We start from the raw sequence: 22,299 nt of genomic DNA on the forward strand, positions 1-22,299 counted from the left end.
CAACCACTATTGTACGTTCAAAGAGTTAAATCCATTTACACGCCGGCTGGCGGTAATATTTTTTGGGTGATTAGTGCATTCCAGTAACATAAACGTACAGTTTCCAGCCAACGACAAGCTGCAATTGACCGATTGTGCTAAATAAACTGACTTTCTGCTTCACAACCACTATTGTACGTTCAAAGAGTTAAATCCATTTACACGCCGGCTGGCGGTAATATCTTTTGGGTGATTAGTGCATTCCAGTGACAGAAACGTACAGTTTCCAGCCAACGGCAAGCTGCAATTGACCGATTGTGTACAATAAACTGACTTTCTGCTTCACAACCACTATTGTACGTTCAAAGAGTTAGATCCATTTACACGCCGGGTGGCGGTAATATTTTTTGGGTGATTAGTGCATTCCAGTGACATAAACGTACAGTTTCCAGCCAACGGCAAGCTGCAATTGACCGATTGTGCTAAATAAACTGACTTTCTGCTTCACAACCACTATTGTACGTTCAAAGAGTTAAATCCATTTACACGCCGGCTGGCGGTAATATTTTTTGGGTGATTAGTGCATTCCAGTGACATAAACGTACAGTTTCCAGCCAACGGCAAGCTGCAATTGACCGATTGTGCTAAATAAACTGACTTTCTGCTTCACAACCACTATTGTACGTTCAAAGAGTTAAATCCATTTACACGCCGGCTGGCGGTAATATTTTTTGGGTGATCAGTGCATTCCAGTGACAGAAACGTACAGTTTCCAGCCAACGGCAAGCTGCAATTGACCGATTGTGTATAATAAACTGACTTTCTGCTTCACAACCACTATTGTACGTTCAAAGAGTTAAATCCATTTACACGCCGGCTGGCGGTAATATTTTTTGGGTGATTAGTGCATTCCACTGACATAAACGTACAGTTTCCAGCCAACGGCAAGCTGCAATTGACCGATTGTGCTAAATAAACTGACTTTCTGCTTCACAACCACTATTGTATGTTCAAAGAGTTAAATCCATTTACACGCCGGCTGGCGGTAATATTTTTTGGGTGATTAGTGCATTCCAGTGACAGAAACGTACAGTTTCCAGCCAACAGCAAGCTGCAATTGACCGATTGTGTACAATAAACTGACTTTCTGCTTCACAACCACTATAGTACGTTCAAAGAGTTAAATCCATTTACACGCCGGCTGGCGGTAATATTTTTTGGGTGATTAGTGCATTCCAGTGACATAAACGTACAGTTTCCAGCCAACGGCAAGCTGCAATTGACCGATTGTGCTAAATAAACTGACTTTCTGCTTCACAACCACTATTGTACGTTCAAAGAGTTAAATCCATTTACACGCCGGCTGGCAGTAATATTTTTTGGGTGATTAGTGCATTCCAGTGACATAAACGTACAGTTTCCAGCCAACGGCAAGCTGCAATTGACCGATTGTGCTAAATAAACTGACTTTCTGCTTCACAACCACTATTGTACGTTCAAAGAGTTAAATCCATTTACACGCCGGCTGGCGGTAATATTTTTTGGGCGATTAGTGCATTCCAGTGACAGAAACGTACAGTTTCCAGCCAACGGCAAGCTGCAATTGACCGATTGTGCTAAATAAACTGACTTTCTGCTTCACAACCACTATTGTACGTTCAAAGAGTTAGATCCATTTACACGCCGGGTGGCGGTAATATTTTTTGGGTGATTAGTGCATTCCAGTGACATAAACGTACAGTTTCCAGCCAACGGCAAGCTGCAATTGACCGATTGTGCTAAATAAACTGACTTTCTGCTTCACAACCACTATTGTACGTTCAAAGAGTTAAATCCATTTACACGCCGGGTGGCGGTAATATTTTTTGGGTGATTAGTGCATTCCAGTGACAGAAACGTACAGTTTCCAGCCAACGGCAAGCTGCAATTGACCGATTGTGCTAAATAAACTGACTTTCTGCTTCACAACCACTATTGTACGTTCAAAGAGTTAAATCCATTTACACGCCGGCTGGCGGTAATATTTTTTGGGTGATTAGTGCATTCCAGTGACAGAAACGTACAGTTTCCAGCCAACGGCAAGCTGCAATTGACCGATTGTGCTAAATAAACTGACTTTCTGCTTCACAACCACTATTGTACGTTCAAAGAGTTAAATCCATTTACACGCCGGCTGGCGGTAATATTTTTTGGGTGATTAGTGCATTCCAGTGACAGAAACGTACAGTTTCCAGCCAACGGCAAGCTGCAATTGACCGATTGTGTACAATAAACTGACTTTCTGCTTCACAACCACTATTGTACGTTCAAAGAGTTAAATCCATTTACACGCCGGCTGGCGGTAATATTTTTTGGGTGATTAGTGCATTCCAGTGACAGAAACGTACAGTTTCCAGCCAACGGCAAGCTGCAATTGACCGATTGTGCTAAATAAACTGACTTTCTGCTTCACAACCACTATTGTACGTTCAAAGAGTTAAATCCATTTACACGCCGGCTGGCGGTAATATTTTTTGGGTGATTAGTGCATTCCAGTGACATTAACGTACAGTTTCCAGCCAACGGCAAGCTGCAATTGACCGATTGTGCTAAATAAACTGACTTTCTGCTTCACAACCACTATTGTACGTTCAAAGAGTTAAATCCATTTACACGCCGGCTGGCAGTAATATTTTTTGGGTGATTAGTGCATTCCAGTGACATAAACGTACAGTTTCCAGCCAACGGCAAGCTGCAATTGACCGATTGTGCTAAATAAACTGACTTTCTGCTTCACAACCACTATTGTACGTTCAAAGAGTTAAATCCATATACACGCCGGGTGGCGGTAATATTTTTTGGGTGATTAGTGCATTCCAGTGACATAAACGTACAGTTTCCAGCCAACGGCAAGCTGCAATTGACCGATTGTGCTAAATAAACTGACTTTCTGCTTCACAACCACTATTGTACGTTCAAAGAGTTAGATCCATTTACACGCCGGGTGGCGGTAATATTTTTTGGGTGATTAGTGCATTCCAGTGACATAAACGTACAGTTTCCAGCCAACGGCAAGCTGCAATTGACCGATTGTGTACAATAAACTGACTTTCTGCTTCACAACCACTATAGTACGTTCAAAGAGTTAAATCCATTTACACGCCGGGTGGCGGTAATATTTATTGGGTGATTAGTGCATTCCAGTGACAGAAACGTACAGTTTCCAGCCAACGGCAAGCTGCAATTGACCGATTGTGCTAAATAAACTGACTTTCTGCTTCACAACCACTATTGTACGTTCAAAGAGTTAAATCCATTTACACGCCGGCTAGCTGCAATTGACCGATTGTGCTAAATAAACTGACTTTCTGCTTCACAACCACTATTGTACGTTCAAAGAGTTAAATCCATTTACGTTCAAAGAGTTTACGTTTAAATCCAATGTACGTTCAAAGAGTTAAATCCATTTACACGCCGGCTGGCGGTAATATTTTTTGGGTGATTAGTGCATTCCAGTGACAGAAACGTACAGTTTCCAGCCAACGGCAAGCTGCAATTGACCGATTGTGCTAAATAAACTGACTTTCTGCTTCACAACCACTATTGTACGTTCAAAGAGTTAAATCCATTTACACGCCGGCTGGCGGTAATATTTTTTGGGTGATTAGTGCATTCCAGTGACATAAACGTACAGTTTACAGCCAACGGCAAGCTGCAATTGACCGATTGTGTACAATAAACTGACTTTCTGCTTCACAACCACTATTGTACGTTCAAAGAGTTAAATCCATTTACACGCCGGGTGGCGGTAATATTTTTTGGGTGATTAGTGCATTCCAGTGACCTAAACGTACAGTTTCCAGCCAACGGCAAGCTGCAATTGACCGATTGTGTACAATAAACTGACTTTCTGCTTCACAACCACTATTGTACGTTCAAAGAGTTAAATCCATATACACGCCGTGTGGCGGTAATATTTTTTGGGTGATTAGTGCATTCCAGTGACATAAACGTACAGTTTCCAGCCAACGGCAAGCTGCAATTGACCGATTGTGCTAAATAAACTGACTTTCTGCTTCACAACCACTATTGTACGTTCAAAGAGTTAAATCCATTTACACGCCGGCTGGCGGTAATATTTTTTGGGTGATTAGTGCATTCCAGTGACATAAACGTACAGTTTCCAGCCAACGGCAAGCTGCAATTGACCGATTGTGCTAAATAAACTGACTTTCTGCTTCACAACCACTATTGTACGTTCAAAGAGTTAAATCCATTTACACGCCGGCTGGCGGTAATATTTTTTGGGCGATTAGTGCATTCCAGTGACAGAAACGTACAGTTTCCAGCCAACGGCAAGCTGCAATTGACCGATTGTGCTAAATAAACTGACTTTCTGCTTCACAACCACTATTGTACGTTCAAAGAGTTAGATCCATTTACACGCCGGGTGGCGGTAATATTTTTTGGGTGATTAGTGCATTCCAGTGACATAAACGTACAGTTTCCAGCCAACGGCAAGCTGCAATTGACCGATTGTGCTAAATAAACTGACTTTCTGCTTCACAACCACTATTGTACGTTCAAAGAGTTAAATCCATTTACACGCCGGCTGGCGGTAATATTTTTTGGGTGATTAGTGCATTCCAGTGACAGAAACGTACAGTTTCCAGCCAACGGCAAGCTGCAATTGACCGATTGTGCTAAATAAACTGACTTTCTGCTTCACAACCACTATTGTACGTTCAAAGAGTTAAATCCATTTACACGCCGGCTGGCGGTAATATTTTTTGGGTGATTAGTGCATTCCAGTGACAGAAACGTACAGTTTCCAGCCAACGGCAAGCTGCAATTGACCGATTGTGCTAAATAAACTGACTTTCTGCTTCACAACCACTATTGTACGTTCAAAGAGTTAAATCCATTTACACGCCGGCTGGCGGTAATATTTTTTGGGTGATTAGTGCATTCCAGTGACAGAAACGTACAGTTTCCAGCCAACGGCAAGCTGCAATTGACCGATTGTGTACAATAAACTGACTTTCTGCTTCACAACCACTATTGTACGTTCAAAGAGTTAAATCCATTTACACGCCGGCTGGCGGTAATATTTTTTGGGTGATTAGTGCATTCCAGTGACAGAAACGTACAGTTTCCAGCCAACGGCAAGCTGCAATTGACCGATTGTGCTAAATAAACTGACTTTCTGCTTCACAACCACTATTGTACGTTCAAAGAGTTAAATCCATTTACACGCCGGCTGGCGGTAATATTTTTTGGGTGATTAGTGCATTCCAGTGACATTAACGTACAGTTTCCAGCCAACGGCAAGCTGCAATTGACCGATTGTGCTAAATAAACTGACTTTCTGCTTCACAACCACTATTGTACGTTCAAAGAGTTAAATCCATTTACACGCCGGCTGGCAGTAATATTTTTTGGGTGATTAGTGCATTCCAGTGACATAAACGTACAGTTTCCAGCCAACGGCAAGCTGCAATTGACCGATTGTGCTAAATAAACTGACTTTCTGCTTCACAACCACTATTGTACGTTCAAAGAGTTAAATCCATATACACGCCGGGTGGCGGTAATATTTTTTGGGTGATTAGTGCATTCCAGTGACATAAACGTACAGTTTCCAGCCAACGGCAAGCTGCAATTGACCGATTGTGCTAAATAAACTGACTTTCTGCTTCACAACCACTATTGTACGTTCAAAGAGTTAGATCCATTTACACGCCGGGTGGCGGTAATATTTTTTGGGTGATTAGTGCATTCCAGTGACATAAACGTACAGTTTCCAGCCAACGGCAAGCTGCAATTGACCGATTGTGTACAATAAACTGACTTTCTGCTTCACAACCACTATAGTACGTTCAAAGAGTTAAATCCATTTACACGCCGGGTGGCGGTAATATTTATTGGGTGATTAGTGCATTCCAGTGACAGAAACGTACAGTTTCCAGCCAACGGCAAGCTGCAATTGACCGATTGTGCTAAATAAACTGACTTTCTGCTTCACAACCACTATTGTACGTTCAAAGAGTTAAATCCATTTACACGCCGGCTAGCTGCAATTGACCGATTGTGCTAAATAAACTGACTTTCTGCTTCACAACCACTATTGTACGTTCAAAGAGTTAAATCCATTTACGTTCAAAGAGTTTACGTTTAAATCCAATGTACGTTCAAAGAGTTAAATCCATTTACACGCCGGCTGGCGGTAATATTTTTTGGGTGATTAGTGCATTCCAGTGACAGAAACGTACAGTTTCCAGCCAACGGCAAGCTGCAATTGACCGATTGTGCTAAATAAACTGACTTTCTGCTTCACAACCACTATTGTACGTTCAAAGAGTTAAATCCATTTACACGCCGGCTGGCGGTAATATTTTTTGGGTGATTAGTGCATTCCAGTGACATAAACGTACAGTTTACAGCCAACGGCAAGCTGCAATTGACCGATTGTGTACAATAAACTGACTTTCTGCTTCACAACCACTATTGTACGTTCAAAGAGTTAAATCCATTTACACGCCGGGTGGCGGTAATATTTTTTGGGTGATTAGTGCATTCCAGTGACCTAAACGTACAGTTTCCAGCCAACGGCAAGCTGCAATTGACCGATTGTGTACAATAAACTGACTTTCTGCTTCACAACCACTATTGTACGTTCAAAGAGTTAAATCCATATACACGCCGTGTGGCGGTAATATTTTTTGGGTGATTAGTGCATTCCAGTGACATAAACGTACAGTTTACAGCCAACGGCAAGCTGCAATTGACCGATTGTGCTAAATAAACTGACTTTCTGCTTCACAACCACTATTGTACGTTCAAAGAGTTAAATCCGGTTTTATTTTTGGGGTGCTTATTGAATTAAAGAGTATGTCAGACAACACGCAGAGGAGTGGCAGAGGAGGCAATGTTTCAGGAGCGAGCAGACGTGGCAGCAGAGGAAGGGGTCGAGGCAGCAGTAGTCGCAGCCAGAGGCCAGTGCTCCCGGTGTCATCCAGCGGTCGTGTCTCCACCGACAACCCTGCCGTCATCGATTGGTTGACTCGGTCGTCTTCCTCTTCCCATGTCACCTCTGACACCTACAGCCAACGGTCGGTGGGTACGTCAGACACAACCGTTAGTTGGCATGGCCCGGGAGCAAGCCCACTGAAATCACGTGTCCTCGACCTGCCCCTGTCCTTTGGTGTTCCCTCACCAAGCGAAGAAGTACTGGCGAGGAGAGTGGCTCGGTAGCCGGTCTAGAGACAGGTCTGTCTCCTGACCCACACGCAGTCGAGGGGGCTAGTAGTGACTCGGAGACCCTAATTGATGATGATGAGGCTGATCGCACTTGGCAGCCTCGTCGTCATCAGGCTATTGCTTCCGCATCATCAGGAGAAGAGGGTGCCAGCTTGCCAGCGAGCAAAACAGTCGGTGGGTTGCCCAGGAGGCAGCAGGGTCGCAGCAGTGTCAGTGGAGCCAAACGGCCTCGGAGTAGAGCACCAGCTCCACTGCAGCCTACCACCACGGCCAGTAGTGGTGCCGGTGTGCACGGAGGAAGTAGCAGTCAGCCAGTGAGGAGTAGCGGGGGCAAAGTTTCCTACTCGGCGGTGTGGCAATTTTTCGTCAAGCCGCCCGAGGAAGTAAACGTAGCCGTATGTCGACTATGTGGCCAGAAAGTCAAGCGTGGCCAGGGGGCCAATGTTGGGACTACAGCGTTGCGTCAGCATATGCAGCGTCGCCATTCGGTGGCCTGGGAAAACCGTGATAAAGATACGGCGGTTCTGCCTGCCCCAGCCCCCGCTCCATCACCCGCTCCGTTACTTGCTCCGTCACCCGACGTCAATTGCCCTCTATCAGCCAGTCAAGGCTCCAACACCTCTGCTGAGGGGAGTTGTCGCTTGTTGGCATCTTCCGCTCGTTCAGATTCTCCTTCTCCTGCTACTCCTCTTCACGGATTCCGTCAGTCTTTCTTGGAGTCCGTTTCCAAGAGACAACAGTTTGCGAGCACGCACCCGACGGTGCAGAAGCTGAACGTCCTCCTGTCCAAGTTGCTGGTGCTGCAGTCCCTCCCTTTCCAAGTGGTGGACTCAGCACCTTTCCGAGAAATGATGGCTTGTGCCGAGCCGCGGTGGAGAGTGCCAAGCCGGCATTTCTTCGCCAAAAAGGCAGTGCCAGCCCTGCATTCACATGTAGAAGAGATGGTGGGCCAGTCTTTGAGCATGTCGGTCTCTGCCAAAGTGCACGGCAGCGCCGACGTGTGGAGCTGTAACTACGGTCAGGGACAGTACATGTCATTTACGGCCCACTGGGTGAACGTGGTGCCGGCACAGCCGCACCAGCAACTTGGACAGGTCACTCCGCTTTTGCCTCCACGTTTGCACGTCCTTGGTCCGGCAAAGATGTCCGCCTCTACCACCTCTTCTTCCGCCGTGTCCTCAGCCGCCACCCCCGTGCCAAGTCCCATTACCCGAGCGGCATATCACATGTGCAGGGTGCAACGGTGTCACGCTGTGCTGCACCTGGTATGCCTTGGCGAACGTAGTCACACAGGGGAGGAACTTCTGAGTGTAATGAACAGAGAAATCGACAGATGGCTGTCTCCGCGCAAACTGAAAATCGGAACCATGTTGACCGACAACGGAAAGAACATGGTGTCTGCTCTGCGTCAAGGAAGGTTGTGCCATGCGCCATGCATGGCTCACGTGTTCAATCTGGTTGTCAAGCGGTTCCTAAAATCCACCATCCCACTGCAAGACATCCTTAAAATGTCACGTAAACTTTGCATGCATTTCAGCCATTCCTACACCGCAAAGCACACCCTCCTTGAGCTGCAGCGGCAGAACGGAATTCCACAGCATCGCCTGATCTGCGACGTTGCAACAAGGTGGAATTCAACCCTACATATGTTAGACCGCCTTTACGAACAGCGAAAGGCCATCACCGATTTCCTGATGTTACAAGCGGATAAAGGTACTCCCCTGTGTAACTTAGATGTCAGCCATTGGCAGCTCATGCTTGACACCTGCCGCTTGCTCAGGCCCTTTGAGGAGGCCACGCTATTCGTGAGTCGGCAGGACTATGGGATGAACGACGTCATTCCTCTGTTGCACGTCCTGGAACAAATGCTGTTAACAATGGCTGGTCAGGGTGCGGTAGACGTGGCGCACAGATCTCAACGCCACATGACCCCTGTGGGGGCAGGACAGGAAGAAGAGGAGGAGGTAGAGGAGGACATTGGTGCTCAGGAATTATTGAGTGAAATGGGTGGTTTTTCCACTCAGCGGACAGGAGTGGAGGAGCAGGAGCATCTGGTAGAGGAGGAGGAGGAGACAGAGGACCCAGACGCACCGTGGCAGTATGCTGTGGAGATGGAGGCAGGGAGTGACTCGCATTCCTTGGCACAAATGGCCCATAGCATGCTCGGTTGCTTGCGTAGCGACAGCCGAATAATAACCATCAGACAGAGGGATGACTTTTGGCTGTCCACCTTGTTGGACCCTCGCTACCGTTCAAAAATGGTGGCCTTTTTCACACCTGCTGAGAGGGAGGCCAAAATAACGTACTATAAAAACCACCTATGTAGTCAGTTGATCTCTGCCTTTCTGCGCCAACGTCCATCCTCAGACACTGTGGGCCCTGTGCGCTCGCGTTCCGCTGCCATGGCAGCAGGGGAGGGGTGGGGTGGTAGGAGAAGTGGCAGCTCCACCAGCAGTGGCTGCCTCAGTCTGCAGTCGATGATGAGTAGCTTTCTTCACCAGCGCAGTGAGGAAACTACTAACCAGCCGCAGCAGCAGCAGCATCAGGTGGACCTGGAGCAGGACCTCAAACAACAGGCTTGGGCCTACTTGGACAGCACCCTGCCAACCGAGGTAGACAATCCCCTTGACTACTGGGCAACGAAACTTGACCTTTGGCCCCAACTAGCTGAATTTGCCCTTGAAAGGCTGTCATGCCCGGCCAGTAGCGTGGCATCGGAGCGCGTGTTTAGTGCGGCAGGGGGTATTGTAACTCCGCGGAGGACACGACTGTCCACCCAAAGTGTGGAGAGACTCACGTTTGTGAAAATGAATCAGGCGTGGACTAGTCTGGCTTTCAAACCACCAGTTCCTGACACAACTGACTAAATCCGCCATGAATCATGCCCCAAACATGTTATTAGGGACAAATGGAAGACCTCCACCTGATCCGTACATTTGTATATATATTTTATTGAGAGGCTGCTGGTCGGCCGACTCATGTTTTGCACATTTTTAATGACTTATACTCTGCAGGTCGGGCCCCTCATGAATTGGGGTTTTTTAATTATTTATACTTCGCTGGACGACCGTCACATGAATTGAACCTTTTTAATGACTTATACTCTGCTGGTCGGGCCCCTCATGAATTGGTGTTTTTAAATTATTTATACGTCGCTGGACGACTGTCACATGCATTTAAACTTTTTAATTATTTATAGTCGACCAGTTCCAGACCGATGGAATAGCAATTTTTTAAAATATTTATTTGACACGTGTTGTCCATCTCATCAATGAGGTGGACTGTTTATTTATTGGCCACGGTTTGGCCCCCTCCTGTTTCTTACATTGTTAACTTGTTGTATCGGTCACGGTTTGGCCACATGTTTGGTTGTCTTGTTAAGATTTTCTGTAATGTACACAGTTACGCTTGACTTGTCGACTTTCCACAATCTACTAAGGTATAGCATCGCATCAAAGTTTTTTTTTTTTTTTTTGGGTCTAAACCATTTCTTATAATGTCAATTTGTAGGATACGCCGCTGTAAGGCGACCTACTTTTTTGTCACTGTGTAGACATCTATTTATAGGCCGATGTTTGGCCAGAAAGATATATTTAGTAATAACCTAGCCGTTCAAGCCGCTCACTGAACACCTCGGGAATTGCTTTGTATATCTGTCGCCTTAGGGGCTGCTGTCTGGCGACATAATTTTTTGTCACTGTGTAGACATCTATTTATAGGCCGATGTTTGGCCACAAAAATATATTTAGTAATAACCTAGCCGTTCAGGCCGCTCCCTGAACACCTCGGGAATTGCTTTGTATATCTGTCGCCTTAGAGGCCGCTGTCTGAACAGCTCATGAATTGCTTTCTATATGTGTCGCCTTTGAGGCCGCTGGCTGGACAGCTGATGAATTGATTTGTATATATGTACTTATTGTCCGCTGTCCGGACAGCTCATGAATTACTTTTTGTATATAGCCTTCCAAACCACTCTCAGAATAAGTCATGATATTCATGCTGTGTATAGCCTTATAGGCCAATGGTCAATCAAGTCGTGATTGTTATAGTGTGTATAGCCTTATAGGCCGCTGTCTTTACAACTTTATAATTCCATGCAGTATATAGCCCTATCGGCCACTTTCTGGCATCCAGTTGCTGTAGCCCCCATCACCACACTGTGCCACGGGCCCCTGTACCGCCTTCTCATACTGCTGCCAAATCCATCCTCTGCCATGTGCGTCTTTGTCGTCTGCTCACGCTGCTGGGTTCCAGTTTTAAACCTAGGCCTGTGTATGGCTTCCGAATACTGCTGCCTCCACCGTCACCCTGCGCCATGTGCCTCTGTTGTCTGCTCACGCTGCTGACGGCTTCCGCTTTTTAAACTAGTCCTGTGTATGTCTTCCGAATACTGCTGCCTCCACCGCCACCCTGCGCCATGTGCCACTTTCGGTTCTCCTCACACTGCTGCCAGGTCCATACTGATTCATGGCCCCCTGTACCGGCTCCTCATGAACGTGGTTCAGCGGGTTTGCATCACTTAACGGCAAATCGTTGACAAATGCTGGGACGTTCATTGTTGTGCGCATTAAGCCAGACACCAAAGGGCAGCACAGACCTGTTATTACTCGCTCAAGCATGGCTGAACAAAACCAGTCTCTACCACAAATTGGACCCAGACCTGCCCAGGGTCTCGTAACTAGATTGCATGGAGGAGTAGAGTCCGTTATCGGAATTAAATAGACAAAACGCCACACCAAAAAGAGTGGCCATTTCCAACACTTATTCCAGAAAGAGGAACAACCCGTTTCATATACGGCCCGTAGACGTTTCACGTCTGCCATATTCAGTCGATTTAAGACGCAAGCTCCACTTCCTGTGGTCTCTGACCGTCGATATACCTTTAAGTGTCAGCTTTGAAGCTATATTCCCTCTGGAGCACTGACACTGGTGCCCTTCCGTCAACATGCCTTTAAGTTTCAGTTTTCAACCCACAGAAGCCAAACTCTTGGGTATCCCAGAAGCTGCTCAGCGGGTCAGGGCAATAAAGCTCCCGGTTCGCAGGTTGTTCCGTCTTATGGATGGAAGTACGACGGTATATGATCTTCTTCGCACCCACGGCATTACCTCATAAAATTTCTGCATTGCATCTGCAATCACAACGCTGACTTCCCGGATCGCCACTCAGCCATTGGACTCTTGATAGTCGTCTCCCCACACTGCTGCTGGGGGGACTTTTTAACCTAGGCCTGTGTATGGCCTTCAATTGAAGCTGCTTCCGCTCCGCCACTCTGCCATTGGACTCTTGATAGTCGTCTCCCCACGCTGCTGCTGGGGGGACTTTTTAACATAGGCCTCTGTATGGCCTTTAATTGAAACTGATTACGCTCCGCCACTCTGCCATGGGCCTCTTGGGTATCCCAGAAGCTGCTCAGCGGGTCAGGGCAATAAAGCTCCCGGTTTGCAGGTTGTTCCGTCTTATGGATGGAAGTACGACGGTATATGATCTTCTTCGCACCCACGGCATCACCTCATAGAATCTCTGCATTGCATCTGCAATCACAACGCTGACTTCCCGGATCGCCACTCAACCATTGGACTCTTGATAGTCGTCTCCCCACACTGCTGCTGGGGGGACTTTTTAACCTAGGCCTGTGTATGGCCTTCAATTGAAGCTGCTTCCGCTCCGCCACTCTGCCATTGGACTCTTGATAGTCGTCTCCCCACGCTGCTGCTGGGAGGACTTTTTAACATAGGCCTCTGTATGGCCTTTAATTGAAGCTGCTTACGCTCCGCCACTCTGCCATGGGCCTCTTGGGTATCCCAGAAGCTGCTCAGCGGGTCAGGGCAATAAAGCTCCCGGTTCGCAGGTTGTTCCGTCTTATGGATGGAAGTACGACGGTATATGATCTTCTTCGCACCCACGGCATCACCTCATAGAATCTCTGCATTGCATCTGCAATCACAACGCTGACTTCCCGGATCGCCACTCAGCCATTGGACTCTTGATAGTCGTCTCCCCACACTGCTGCTGGGGGGACTTTTTAACCTAGGCCTGTGTATGGCCTTCAATTGAAGCTGCTTCTGCTCCGCCACTCTGCCATTGGACTCTTGATAGTCGTCTCCCCACACTGCTGCTGGGGGGACTTTTTAACATAGGCCTCTGTATGGCCTTCAATTTAAGCTGCTTACGCTTCGCCACTCTGCCATGGGCCCCTGTACCGCCTCCTCTTGCTGCTGCCAGGTCCAGAGTATGTCATGGGTCCCTGTATGGCCTCCCATTGCTGCTGACTTCATCGCCAGACTCTGCCATGTGCCACTTTCAGGTCTCCTTACACTGTTGGTGGGTTCCATTTTGTGATAGGGTGCTGTATGGCCTTCCATTGCTGCTGCCTCCACCGCCACCCTGCGCCATGTGCCTCTGTCGTCTGCTCACGCTGCTGACGGCTTCCGCTTTTTAACCGAGGCCTGTGTTTGGCTTCCGAATACTGCTGCATCCACCGCCACCCTGCGCCATGTGTCTCTGTCATCTGCTCACGCTGCTGACGGCTTCCGCTTTTTAACCTAGGCCTGTGTATGGCTTCAGAATAATGCTGCATCCACCGCCACCCTGCGCCATGTGTCTCTGTCGTCTGCTCACGCTGCTGACGGCTTCCGCTTTTTAACCTAGGCCTGTGTATGGCTTCAGAATAATGCTGCCTACACCGCCACCCTGCGCCATGTGCCTCTGTCGTCTGCTCACGCTGCTGCCAGGTCCATACTGATTCATAGCCCCCTGTACCGGCTCCTCATGAACGTGGTTCAGCGGGTTTGCATCACTTAACGGCAAATCGTTGACAAACGCTGGGACGTTCAGTGTTGTGCGCATTAAGCCAGACACCAAAGGGCAGCACAGACCTGTTATTACTCGCTCAAGCATGGCTGAACAAAACCAGTCTCTACCACAAATTGGACCCAGACCTGCCAGGGTCTCGTAAGTAGATTGCACGGAGGAGTAGAGTCCGTTATTGGAATTAACTGTGAGGGACTTTTAAACCTAGGTCTGTGTATGGCCTTCAATTGAAGCTGCTTCTGCTCCGCCACTCTGCCATTGGACTCTTGATAGTCGTCTCCCCACGCTGCTGCTGGGGGGACTTTTTAACATAGGCCTCTGTATGGCCTTCAATTTTAGCTGCTTACGCTCCGCCACTCTGCCATGGGCCCCTGTACCGCCTCCTTATGCTGCTGCCAGGCCCGTAATCTGCCATGGGCCCCCGTACCGACTCCTCATGCTGCTGCCAGGCCCGTAATCTGTCATGGGCCCCTGTACCGCCTCCTCATGCTGCTGCCAGGTCCAGAGTGTCTCATGGGTCCCTGTATGGCCTCCCATTGCTGCTGTCTCCATCGCCACACTCTGCCATGTGCCACTTTCAGGTCTCCTCACACTGCTGGTGGGTTCCATTTTGTCATAGGGTGCTGTATGGCCTCCCATTGCTGCTGCCTCCACCGCCACACTGTGGCTCCACACTCTGGTTTTGGCCCCGTGACTGCCCAAATGAGTGAAGTGTGCGGTGATTCTAAGATCGACGGCACTCATCTGCATGTCATACTGACTGACAGTATTATTTCTCTTCCCCAGCAGACTCCAAGGGCATTTAAATTAAAGGTACAGTGTTCTGCACTAATATAAAGGCTCTCTGAAGCCTAGAAACACCCTTTTTATAAGTTAAATTCGCAGCGAATATATTCGGCTCGAAGCGAATTTATTCGGCGAATTCGGCGAACCAGCCGAACCGAATTTTTGAATAATTCGCTCATCTCTAACAGGCAGTATAATTTTGCCCGGGGGCCCCATGTGTTATCAGTCCGCCCCTGGTAGGGGGCCCCATGAGATGCCCCTGATACCTTTTTCATAGGCTTTTTTGAGTTTGGGCAAGGACACAGGGGCCCCATGATCCCCTATTGCCCGGGGGCCCCATGAGTTGTCAGTCTGCCCCTGATTAAGGCGCTGCATTACTTTGACTGACAACTGCGCGGTCATGGCACACTGCACCCAAATTAAATTGACGTCCTTTTTTCCCATTAACTGAGCTTTCTTTTGTTGTTATTTGATCGCTTGTGCGATTTTTATTTTTTGCACTATAAAAAAAAGTTCAACAATTTTGAGAAAAATACAATATTTTTAACGTTTTGCTAGTAAACATGTTTAGTAAAAAAATTGTAAAAACTAATTTCATCATAAATTTAGGCCAAAATGTATTCTGCTCCATGTCTTTGCTATACAAAATCCCAATATGTGTAAATTAATTGGTTCACGTTAAAGTTAGCATCTACAAATGGCGATATATATACTGGAATGTTTTTATTTTTTAATTTTTACTAGTAATGGCGGCGATCAGCGACTTATAGCGGGAATGCGGCGGGCATTCTGGCACTGAGGGGGAACTGACTTGGTGCCACTGACATCCCCAGTGACAACAATACAGTGATCAGTGCTAAAAAAAAGCACTGACACTGTACTAATGGCACTGGGCAGAAAGGGGTTAACATGAGGAGCGATCAAAGGGTTAACTGTGTGCTGGGAGTGTTTTACTAGGGGGTGGTGTGTTGGTGCTTCACTGTAAGCACACTGCTCTGGATGGTTGTGCTGTGCACAGCCATCCAGAGCAGTGTGCCCAAGCAGACAGGGAGGAGGACTGTTAGTAAATAAAACAGTCTTCCTCCCCGTCGGTGATCATCGGAAATCACTGGGCGCCGGCGTGTAATTAAATTAATTGGTTCACGTGAAAGTTATAGCATCTACAAATGGCAGTATATATACTGGAATGTTTTGTTTTTTTTAATTTTTACTAGTAATGGCGGAGATCAGCGACTTATACCGGGACTGCGGCGGGCATTCGGACACTGGGGGGGGAACTGACTTGGTGTCACTGACATCCCCAGTGACACCAATACAGTGATCAGTGCTAATAAAAAGCAGTGACACTGTACTAATGGCACTGGGCAGGAAGTCATGACAGCCATGCAAAACAGTGTGCACAAGATGATACGGAGGAGTCAGCTCTGTTTTGTTTACAAACAGTTCCCCCCCTCGTCGGAGATGCTCGGCAATCACTGGGCGCCGGTGAGTAATCGCCTCGTGCGTGCCACCTACCCGGTGAAATGCATGGTAGTGCGTTTTTGCCGCGGTTTGCATTTTTATTCTGCCCAGCAACAAAAAAATTCCACTTTAACAAAAAAAAGAGCTGAAAATACAAAACACGGTAAAAACGCACCAAAAACGTGTAAAAAACGTGTGTAGAAAAACGCAAAACGAACTGTGAAAAACACTGCAAAACGGACAAGTATGAATGAAGCCTTAGGCTTGGGTTACATATATGCATTTTGCGTTTGATGCTTTCTCAAGTGCTTTTTGCAGTTTGTTTTGCATTTTTCTACAGGTGTTTTTGATGCTTTTTTAATGCATTTTGACTGGTTTTTACTGCGTTTTGAGTTTTGTTCATCTCTTTTTGTTGTTGTTGTTGTTAAAGTGGAATTTTGTTTGTTGCGGGGCAGAATAAAAAATGCAAAACGTGGCAAAAACACACTACATTTCTACTTTTTCTTTTTCTTCTTCTTTTCTTCTTCTTATTATTCTTATGTATTGCTCCCCTGTGTGCTCCCCTGTCTCTGCAAGGGACAGAAGTAATGATGGGGTTAAATGCTATAGACGGGACGAAAATCAGCCGTTTTTTTTACCGTTGGTGGTAACGTCGGCCGATCGAACGACCGATTTTTCAATTTTTTTTAAAAACGGCTGGTTTTCGACCCGTCTATGGCCTGGCTAAGGCTCACTATACATTATACAATTTTCTTGAGAATTTTGCTTTAGATTTACCAAAAACCATATAATAGGAGGTCAAACTTAAACAACACTTTCAATTGTATCCAATTAGGCAGATTCTTGCACTACATAGTGAAAGGTAAATCTAAAGGAAATTGGCCAGAAATTGGCCAGAAAATTGTATAGTGTATGGCCAGCCTAACTCTGCCTCCTGCTAGCGGAAAGTGGTTAAAGCTGTCCACTTTAATTTGACAGGATTTTGGAAAATGTGATCCCTAGAAATGTTGTTTATCCCAAGTCCCCAGGAAAATCTCCCAATCAGAAGCAGACAGCAGTAGGAGTACTTTTGACTGTGGCAGGAGCGGACTGACAACTCATGGGGCCCCCGAGCAATAGGGGATCATGGGGCCCCTGTGTCCTTGCCCAAAGTCAAAAAAGCCTATGAAAAAGGTACCAGGGGCATCTCATGGGGCCCCCTACTGACCCCGGGCCCTCGGGCAGTGCCTGAGTTTCCAAATGGTCAGTCCGCCCCTGGACTGTGGTCAACAGGACATAAAGCAAGAGAAGACTCCCAAAGAGTAAAAAAGAAAAAACAGTTCTCACCTTTCCCCATCCCAACCAAGACGAAAAAAAAGGTTTTGGCTAGAGTTTGAATTTAGTTAGTAAATACGGAAAATGAGATGAAAACCATTAATTAACATGGCTATGTTTTCCAGACAAAGAAGTTTAAGAAGACCAGTTCTTCAATCAGTTGGTCAAAAGGATGAACTCCAATGAATCCTATAACAATGTCACCCAGGTATCTGGCCTTCAAAGCCAAGCTTACCTGATAATAAAAGTAATTTTCTTTGTCTTGTCCTTTTTCACCTGGTTTCTTCCTCTACTTTATCTCCAACATCCTAACTGTCTATTTTGCCACCCACCATGTGCGAGAGAAATCCCGCTACATCCTCTTCGCCCACATGCTCGTTAATGACACCCTGTATCTGTCTCTTGGACTTTTGCTTGGAGTGTTGTACAACTTTTTGCGCATCCCAATGCCTATATGCTACTTCCTCATAATCATTACTGCTACCACTTTTCGTGTTACGCCTTACAACTTGGCAGTCATGTCTTTGGAACGCTATCTGGCCATCTGCTTTCCATTGCACTATTTAATGTTATGTACGGCTAAGAGGTCCTACCTGGCCATTGCGATCATGTGGATTGTTGGATTGATCATCCCAAATTTTGTAGATTTAGCTGTTCTGATTCATTCGGGTGCAAGGAATTTATTCTTTCAAAGCAACCTGTGTAGCCAGGAAGAGTTAATAGCTCTCCCCATACAGAACACATTAAGGTCGTTCACCCACATCAGCAGTTTGGTTCTGGTTACCCTAATCATTTTCTTCACCTACGTTCAGGTGATGTTGATTGCTAAGAAGACAGAATCCAAATCTTCTGCCTCCAAGGCTGGAAAAACAGTCATGCTCCACGCCTTTCAGCTCCTGCTGAGCGTTGTCTCTTTAACTTCCATGGTTACTGAAGCCTACGGAGGAAAGCTTATGGTCATGGCCAACTTTTTACTTTTCATGTGTGTGCCAAAACTACTCAGCCCCCTCATCTATGGCATTAGAGATGAAGTGTTCAGTAAAGGTCTTAAGAAGATGTATTTTGTAATTTGCAGAACTAAAACTGTTGCAATATATAAGTAAAAATAAAAGATTTGTTTTGATTGCCCGTTCATGGCCCTATTTTAAATTTCATAGGGATCCAATGATTTGGTATGTACACTACCAATTGCTATGGGGAGGGCTTGCTTTCCCGCTGGTAACTGGTGATTCCACCATAAATATCCTTATTAAGGCACTTCCTGTTTTTGGGTGACAATGTTCTTTCCTTGCTTACCAGTTGTCCAGTGGATCACTGTTGTCACTATCAGAAAATCATGGGAAATACCGTGGTGCAGTCATAGGAGTGCATATGGACAAGGAGTTTGCTGCAAAGAGGCTTCAGGAGGCCAGATGTGCTGATACGGGAGATTAAAAATTTTATTCACTACCTTGCATCTACCTTAAGTCACGTATAAAGTGCATACAGTGTTCTACAGAGCTTTATTAAAAGCAGTAGACCTTTCAGTGACAACAAAAGTTTAATTCATACACCTGCACTGGGGCCAACTTTGGGAAAGCAAATTACCTATCAATAAAGACTGGGGAAAACTTGGAACACTTAGAAGAAACTTATTAAATGAATGTGTAACTGCATGTAAGTAATAGACATGTGTACACCGGAAATTTTAGTTTCATTTCAGATGCATTCGTTCATTGAAGACTTTCGTTTTGTCATAGTCCTTATGTTGAACCGATTCGTTTTCGGAATGTGTTTTGCGTATCTTCGGCATTTGATTCTAAAAATGTTGCAATTCTTTCAAAATATTGCATATTAGTTTTCATTTTTTTTTAAGATATTTTTCAGTATTTTCAGAAATTTGGATTCATTATTCATACTATATATCAAAACTTTTTGATGTTTTTGGATGCCACTGAATAAATTCGGTGGTCCCGATTTTTTTCAAACCTAAAAATACTGTGGAACTGAATTGACTGACTGTGTCCATTACAAATTCAATTTAAATCACAACTTTTCTCAAATCCGAATTATTGAATGAATTAAAAAATTGAATCAATTTCCCCATGGGCCTGAACTACTATCACATCAGGTGATGTCAACCGAAGGAAATGAACGAAACAAGTGCATTCGTTGAATTCGTTAAAACTTTTTTTTTGGTTTCGTTGATATTTGTTACTTTGTTCAGTCAAAGATTCACATACATCTCAGAAAGTCAAATTTTTGTCCGAAAATCGATTCATAATGAAACACACATGCCTAGTAGGTAATGCTTCTGGAAAGGAGTGCATTCAGGATACCAGCTCTGCAAGGCCACTAAGCCATTATGACGCTACAGGTTTGAAAGCATACAATTATTTTGCCTATATTTGTGTACGGTTTACTGATTGGTTGTGGTAAAAATAGATTAAATATGTAATTATAAAAAAAAAATGCATAGACCTAAAGTGTATGTGTAGTGCTTACCCCCGAAGGAGCTGATGGATGTGTTGGGTCCCCTGTTCCTGTGCCCACAATTCTGCAAACAGCATCACACACATTGACACAGCATTTTTCCTAAATCCTAAATCTGCCCTCCTAAAATACAGTTCCTGCCTCCATGCTGCTAAACAAACCTACTTTGTCACTCTAATTATTACCTTGTCATCAAGTCCTCATTGACTCTACTCTACCATTAACTCTCTGCTTGGTCTCCCACCACCTTAACCCACCAAATGTCCAAGGAATTGCCGACCATTTAAAAAACAAGATTGATGCAATACGCGAAGACACATCCACTATACAGATATCTTCCCCACTTAACACACTTTGTCTAACAGCACAGTCAACACTTTTTTCTTTTGAACTGGCTACTACTGAAGAGGTTCCTATACTTTTCTCAGATGCCCATCTAACCAATTGTCTCCTGGATCTTGTTCCTTCACAACTACTACAGTCACTCTCTTTGCTCTCTCACTCATATCTTCAATCTCTTCCTATCTACTGGTACCTTCCCCTCCCCTCTAAAGCATGCACAGATCACTTCCATACTTGAAAAGCCCTCACTGGACCCCACCAATCTGATTAACTTAAGACCTATCTCATCACTCCCATTCACCTCTAAACTTTTAGAACGCTTAGTCTACAATCGTCTTAGCTTCTACTTCACTGAAAACAACTTTCTTGACCCCTTACAGTCTGGCTTTCCCTCGCAGCACTCCACAGAAACTGCCCTACTAAAACTCTAATGATTTATTAACTGCTAAAACCGATGGCCACTGCTTTATACTCTTACTACTGGACCTCTTTGCGACCTTTGATACTGTTGACCACCCGTTCCTTCTCAATAAACTCCCCTCCGTTGGCCTCCAAGATTCTGCTCTATTCTGGTTCTCCTATCTATGACAGCACTCCTTCAGTGTTACCTATAACTCTGTCTCCTCCTCTCCACTTCCTCTTTCTGTAGGGGTTCCCTAAAGCTCTGTTCTTGGACCCCTTCTCTTCTTTATCTACACCTCCTCTCTTGGTCACGAGATAACCTCCCATGGCTTCCAATACCATCTCTACACTGATGTCACCCAAACACATCTCTTTACTCCTCTCCTCACCCCTTCAGTCTCCTCGCCCATTACTAACTGACATATCAACATGGATGTCACACCACTTCCTTAACTACTTGCCAACCGCAGATAGCCAAAGATAGCCAGCCAGTTCTGGGAGGGCGTCATATGACGTCCTCCAAGAACGCGCTCTCCGGCGCTCGTGCTCTCTGGCGATCTCCATGATCACTGTGTCCTACAGACACAGCTGATCACGTGATGTGGTAAAAGGCCAATCACAGCGGCCTTTTACCACGTGATCAGCCGTGTCCAATGACACGCTGATCACCGGGAAATGCAATTCCTGGTTCTTGGCTGCACTTTGATAAAAATTTCATATGGGTACAATCTTGCATGACCGTGCAATTGTCAATCAAAGTGCGACAGCGCTGAAAGCTGAAAATTGGCCTGGTAAAGAAGGGGGTATACAGTCAAGTCCATAAATATTGGGACATCGAATTGTGTCGATGTCCTAATATTTATGGACCTGACTGTAAGTGCCCGGTGGGCAAGTGGTTAAAATAAATCTGTCTAAAACCAAGCTGATGATATTCCCTCCTGCTCATGCTGTCAGGGCTCCCAGGTGTGATCAGAGGTGTGTGACTGACGCAGGGAAACGCAGACTTCAGATATGTGATAAACAATATAGTTTATTAACACTAACAATACAAACATAAACGCAGTGCAATACTAAACATAATACAGTGCAAACAAACCAAACCAACCACCCACAGATAACAGTACATACAAGCAAGCGTCGTCAGGCAGGCCGGGTCAATATCAATTGGGCAGGTAGGTACAGGGGGAGCAAGCGGAGATTGGTCGGGGTCACAGGCCAGGTTCAGCAGGTAGCTAGCAGCGTAGTACAGAGGGTCAGGCAGAGGGATGGTCAGGGTCACAAGCCAGGGATCAGAACAGGTAGCAGGCAGCGTAGTACAGAGGGTCAGGCAGAGGGATGGTCAGACAAGCCAGGGATCAGAACAGGTAGCAGAGAATCAGACAGGAACAGAGAGCAGGAACAGGATACAGGGCCCAAGAGAAACACAACACCAAGGCAGAGTCTGCAAGTCTGGCCATCCCTTAAATACCCCAGCATAATCAGTTCCAGGTGTT

The 22,299-nt window shown here is 45.8% G+C and overlaps 1 pseudogene; it reads left to right on the forward strand.

Moving 5' to 3' along the window:
* Positions 1 to 17,762: 17,762 nt before the first annotated feature.
* On the forward strand, positions 17,763 to 18,693 carry LOC149456773 (odorant receptor 131-2-like; annotated as a pseudogene).
* Positions 18,694 to 22,299: the final 3,606 nt, after the last annotated feature.

The sequence above is a fragment of the Staurois parvus genome, unplaced genomic scaffold, assembly GCF_062004578.1.
Source record: "Staurois parvus isolate SC_StPar_1 unplaced genomic scaffold, SC_StPar_1.0 ptg000348l, whole genome shotgun sequence".
NCBI lineage: Eukaryota > Metazoa > Chordata > Amphibia > Anura > Ranidae > Staurois > Staurois parvus.